This window comes from Phoca vitulina, unplaced genomic scaffold (assembly GCF_004348235.1).
Source record: "Phoca vitulina isolate PV1807 unplaced genomic scaffold, GSC_HSeal_1.0 scaffold81, whole genome shotgun sequence".
Taxonomy (NCBI): Eukaryota; Metazoa; Chordata; class Mammalia; order Carnivora; family Phocidae; genus Phoca; species Phoca vitulina.
The window spans coordinates 1,612,935-1,618,934 of NW_022589784.1; positions in this window are offsets into that span (position 1 = coordinate 1,612,935).

Consider the following 6,000-nt stretch of genomic DNA (forward strand, 5'->3'; position numbering starts at 1 on the left):
TATCTGGAAATAGAGGCTTTACAGACGTGATCAAATTAAAATGAGGTCATGAGGGTGGGCCCTAGTCCTATATGACCGGTGTCCTTATAAAAAGGGACCCGTGGACAGACATGCACACAGGGAGAACATCCTGTGAAGACAGAGGCAGAGTTGAGGTGACACTTCTACAGGCCAAGGGTCACCGTGATTGCTGTGACCAGCAGAATCTAGGCGAGCCTGGGGCAAGTTCCCCTACATGACCCCAGAAGGAACCAGCCCTGCTGCCCCCTTGATTTTGGACTTCTGACCTCCAGAGCTGGGACAGAATCAATCTCTGCTGTTTGAGCCACTCAGTTTGTGGCGCCCTGTTATGGCACCCCCGGGAGACTCACACAGGGAGATCCCCCACACCACTCTTGGGTGTGACAATTCCCTAGAATGACTCAGAACTCACTAAAAGCTGTTACAGTCGCGGTTATGGTTCACAGGGACTAACGTGTCAGATTAAGATCAGCCAGAGAGCGGACCGCACGGCAGGGAGCAGCTATCTTAGTCCGCTCAAGCGGCTCTAGCCGGACACCACTGACCCAGTGGCTGATGAACACCACGTATTTATTTCTCAGGGTTCTGGAGGCTGGAAGTCCAAGCTCGAGGCGCCGGCAGCTTCCATGCCTGGTGAGAACCTGCTTCCTGCCTCACAGATGGCCATATTCTGTGTCCTCACATGGAGCAGGGGCCAGGGAACTCTCTGAGGCCTCTCTCATAAGGGCACTCATCCCATTCATGGGGGCTGCACCCTAGGACCGAATCCCCTCCCAGAGCCCCCACCTCCTAATGCCATCACCTTGGGGAGTAGGGTTCAGCATATGGATTTGGGGGCACACAGACATTAGTCTACCGCACCAGAACACCAAGCATGGCACTTCCATCGTCCTCCCCCTGTGCAGTAGGGGGTTTTGTTCTCGGGGCATGTGTGATGACACATGTGAGTATCACCAATCCGGGTGGCCCCACTAACTTCCAGTTTTGGGGTCCAGAGTTTTTACTGGGGCTCCACTGATTGGCATGACTGATTTGATTCATTGATTGTCCACAAGGCTGATCTCAACCTCCCAAGAGATCACCTCCCAGAAACTGAGGGCAAAGTCTGGCCTTTCTTTTTGAGCAATCCTACATTTTGCCTACACATCTTTTTTTTTTTTTTTTAAAGATTTTATTTATTTATTTGAGAGAGAGAGAATGAGAGAGAGCGAGTACATGAGAGGGGGGAGGGTCAGAGGGAGAAGCAGACTCCCTGCCGAGCAGGGAGCCCGATGCGGGACTCGATCCAGGGACTCCAGGATCATGACCTGAGCCGAAGGCAGTCGCTTAACCAACTGAGCCACCCAGGCGCCCTGCCTACACATCTTTTTAACGAGATCTCTTTATCCCCTTGAATTCCTACTCCGTTCTCTTCTGGCCAGATTGGCCTTCTCAGATGCTTCTTTAGGAAAAATTAAGAAAAGAGAAAGCAGGCACACTGGCCCCGTGAGTACTCCGTGGGCCATCAGTACATAAAAGGGGTTTTGCTTGAGACAGTAAAACCCAAAATGTGGCCTTCTCTTCCAAGGACACCAGGACTCCTGCAGCTGACCCTGGTGTGGATGCTGTGTGTGGGCTGAGGCCTGCAATCCATGTTTTCCAGGCAGGATCAGTCGGACGCTGGTGACCACAGCATTTTAGTCGGCGTCTGTCCAGCTGTGTGGCTCGATGTAACACTGACGGTGCCCGCTAAGGACAGCTTTGGCTGCATCCAGTATTTTGACATGAAGCATATTCACTGTTGTTCAGTTCTAAATATTTTATTTAGGGGCACCTGGGTGGCTCAGTCAGTTAAGCGTCCGACTCTTGATCTCAGCTAAATATTTTATTTAATTAGCTATAATTTCTTCTTGGAGTCATTAATTTGCTAGAAGTAATTTTAGATTTTCAATCACAATTTCATTAGTTCCAGTTATCTAATTTAACTGCACTGCTGTGAGACATGTGGATTGAGTGTAGAATTTTTGGGTTTTGTTGATATTTGCTTTATGGTTAAGTGTGTGGTTAATTTTTATAAGTATTTCATGTGTGCCTATAAAGTAAATTTATCCCCTAAAATAGGGAATATAGGTCCATTAAGTTAACCTGTCTAGTGTTGAGTTTGGTACTGGGTACTAAGAGTTTAGAATTTTTCTCTCTTCTATTTTGTGTCTTCCGCCATTTACAAGAGACCACTTAAAACACCTAACTGGCGTAAGAAAAAAATCTAAGCTCAAAAATTCTTTTAAGTTTAGTACATTTGTATTTTTTCTTTCTCTGCTTTCCTTCCTTTCTCCTGCATTTTATATCTTTCTCACTCTACTTTTTGGAAGCTATCAATTTCAGTTCTATTATTGAAGTTGCTCTTAAAATTTTATCATGCATGCTTCATTTAATGAAGGCTGAAATTAATCACTAATCTCTCCTTTTTCCTCTGAGCCTTAGTCTTTCAACTGTACTCATCCCTCCATCTTGTTGCTGGTTCAGCCTTGGTATCTGTGCACCCCAAGTTGGTCATTATTACTAATATTTTATAGACACAGTGCTTTTCAGATGTTTCTCCATGTTTGCCAATCTCTGGGCTCACAGTGCTTCTTGCGTTTCACCTCTTCCTTCCAAATCCGATTTTATTCTTCCTCAGTACACCCTTTAGTAGTGTTTTCAGTGCAGGTCTGTTAGTGCTGAATTTCTGTCTTCCTGCAAATATCTGCATTTCAGTCTCTTCCTTGACCAGGTGGGCTTAGACAGATGATTGTTGATGAACACCTATTTCCACCTAGCACTTTGAAGGTATTATTCCTTCACCTCTGGTTTCTGTTCTGATGAGGTATCTGCTGGTGCTCTTAACCAGCATTCCTTTGTGGGTGGCCTGTCTTTACTTTCTAGTTACTTCTATAATCTTTGTTTTTATTCTGTAGATTTACTCTGAGGATTTATCTGTCATGCTTGGCATTTTGCCTTTTAAGTCTGAGGATTCAGGTCTTTCATGAGTTCTGGAAAGTTCCCAGCTAAGTTCTAAGACTGACTCCCACTTGTCTAGTCTCTCCTTCTCAAACTCCAGTGAGATATGCACCCTGCTATCCCTGTGCGCATCTCAGACAGCCCCTCCTCGTGATTTCTGTGGTAGGCAGAATTCTAAGAGGTTCCTAAGGTTTCTGCCCCCGGCACATGTGCCCTGTGTAACCCCTTCCCCTGAGAAGAACCGCTGAATATGATGCCATGGTCGCTTCCTTGATTAGGTCACATTAGATGATCAAGGTGTCAGGATGTGGCTCCCATTATTGCCTTGTATTCTGCACAACTCCATCTTAGCACAATGCAGTGAGTTTCCTCCACTGGGCTTGACAAAGTGGCTGCTGAGTTAGGGGCCTGTGAGCTAAGATCAGCCCCTGGCCAACAGACAGCAAGGAAGTGGGGGCCTCAGCCCCCCAACTGCAAGGAAACAAAATTCTGGCAACAACAGGGAGCTCAGAAGTGGATCCTTCCCCAGCTGAGCCTCTGGATGAGAATGCAGCCCAGCTAACACCTAGTTCACAGCCTAGTGAGAACCTGAGCAGAGGACCCAGCTGAGACAGGCCAGAATCCTGACCACAGAAACAGCAAGAGAATGACTGTGTGTTGTTCTAAGCTGCTCCATCTGTGGTGATGTGCTGACCAGCAGCAGCTGACGGACACACTTCCTCTGCGCTGGCCCTTACTTTCCCTCCTCCTGTCCTTGCTGTGTGGAAACCTGTTCCGTCCATGGGCACTTACTGAACTCCTGCTTATCCTTCAGAACTCAGATAACACATCCCACCCCCAGGAAGCCCTTCCTGACCCCCCGTCTAGATCAAAGCTCCTTTTTACAGACTCAAAGCCCCATGGACACGTCTTTATTTTCAAGGCTTAATTGTAGCTGTAATTTTAATTTATTTGGGTCTCTGCCACTAAGATTTAAGCTCTCTGAGCTCAGAGAATCTCATCTACCTCATTCAGGGCTGGGTACTCAGCACAGAGCATCCAGGCCTGGCCCGTCATAAATATCAGATGGGTAGAAAGCCGAATGAATAGTGCTTCTATATTCGATGCTAAATAGCATTGGGCCCCTTCTGTGCCCTAATGACAGTGATGACAAGACAATTCGGAGAACACAGGAATCCTTAGAAAACCCACAGGCTTGGGGGGGGGGGGTAGCAGGGGCAACTGGGGCTGAATGAATATAGTGTGTGTGTGTTTGGTCGGGGGAGTGTAATGAGCTCATACACTAAACTTCAGTTTCCAGCCCTAATCACAGAGGTGAATCTTGGTGTCTTTGTCCCTAAAACATTTCATCAAGTGATTCTTAGAGATTCCCGGCTCCTCAGAAAGCAATTCAGCTCAAGTGTAAGAATAAAGGGATAAGTGTTACACAGCCTCGCTCCCCGCCACCCCCGCGCATCTCCCCTTTCTCTCCAGCTCCAGATGGTGCCGGTGAGGCATGGAGTGGCCATTCCCAACAGGGGCACATTCCCTTGAGGAGGGAGTATTTTGGCTGGGCCCCAGCATAGGATTCCAGACTTGACAACGAACATACAGCACAGTCCCATAAATTTGGATTTCAAATAAACAGCAAATACTTTTTTTTAGTATAAAGATGCCCCAAATGTTGCACAAGACACATGAAGGACCATATTAGTGAGGTTCTCTAGAGAAACAGAGCCAACAAGAAGGACAGCGGTACTTTAAGGCTCACACGACCGGAGGGGCTGGCAAGGCGGAAGTCCCCAAGCAGACTGGACACCCAGGACGGAGCTGATGCTGCAGCTCCAGTCCCCAAGGCCGTCTGGAGGCAGACATCTTCTCCTCGGAACGCCTTCAACTGATGGCACGTGGCCCACCCACAACGGGGAGGGTCATCTGCTCTACTCAACCTCTACTAGTTTGAAAGTTAATTACATCCGGGGGCGCCTGGGTGGCTCAGTCGGCCAAGCGTCCGCCTCGGCCTCAGGTCATGACCTCAGGGTCCTGGGATCGAGTCCTGCACCCGGGCTCCCTGCTCCGCGGGGAACCTGCTTCTCCCTCTCCTCCCCTGCTTGTGCTCTCCCTTGCTCTCTCTCTCAAAAACACAGAATCAAAAAAGAAGTTAATTACATCTAAAAATCAGCTTCAGGGCAACATCTAGAATGATGTTTGCCCAGAAAACCGGGCACCCTAACCTGGCCAACTACACACGAAAGACTAACCGTTCCAGGGACAAATTTACGCCACCAAGTATGCTTTACTTTGAAATTCGCGCGTACCCGGGCGCTTCTCCCTGACACCCCGGCCCGCCATTCGTGCCCACAGGCCCCCGAACCAGCTCTGCGACCCCCGGGAGCCGTCGGCCGCCTCCGCGCACCGACTCGGGGGGCTCCCCCGGGCTCCCTCTCGGCGACGTCGTGGCGCCCACGGCCGGAGCCCGGCCTGCGCACAGGGTGCGGGTGCAGGAGATCCGCGGACGGGGGGTGGGGGAGGGGGTGGGGGCCGGTTCGCGGCCGGCCTGCTTTCCCAGGACCGGGCGTCCCTGGAGGAAGGTGGGCTGGTGGGCCGCACTCTGCGCACCTGACAAGCGGAAGCCGGAGGCCGGCGCGGTGAGGCCGCAGCTGCTCTTCACGCCCCGCAGCCTTCCCAGGAGACCGAAGGATAGTAGGAACTGTGCCTCATGGACACAGCCTCGGGTCCGGTGCGGCAGGCTCGCGAGAAGGCCTCGAGGGGTCTCTGCGAGCGTCTCGCGGCACCGCAATCAAAGCCCAACCAAATGGCACCGCCGGGCTCGGGTCTCTCGCGAGACTGAGATCAAGGCCTGGCGTAGTGTGGCCCCGGCAGGCTCTCTCGCGAGACTACGATCAAGGGGCGGCCTCGAGGAGCCTCGGGGGGGGGGGTCTCTCGCGGGACCGCGATCAAGGCCCGGCCTCGGGGGACTCCCGGTCTCGGGTCTCGCGAGACTGCGATCAAGGCCCGGCC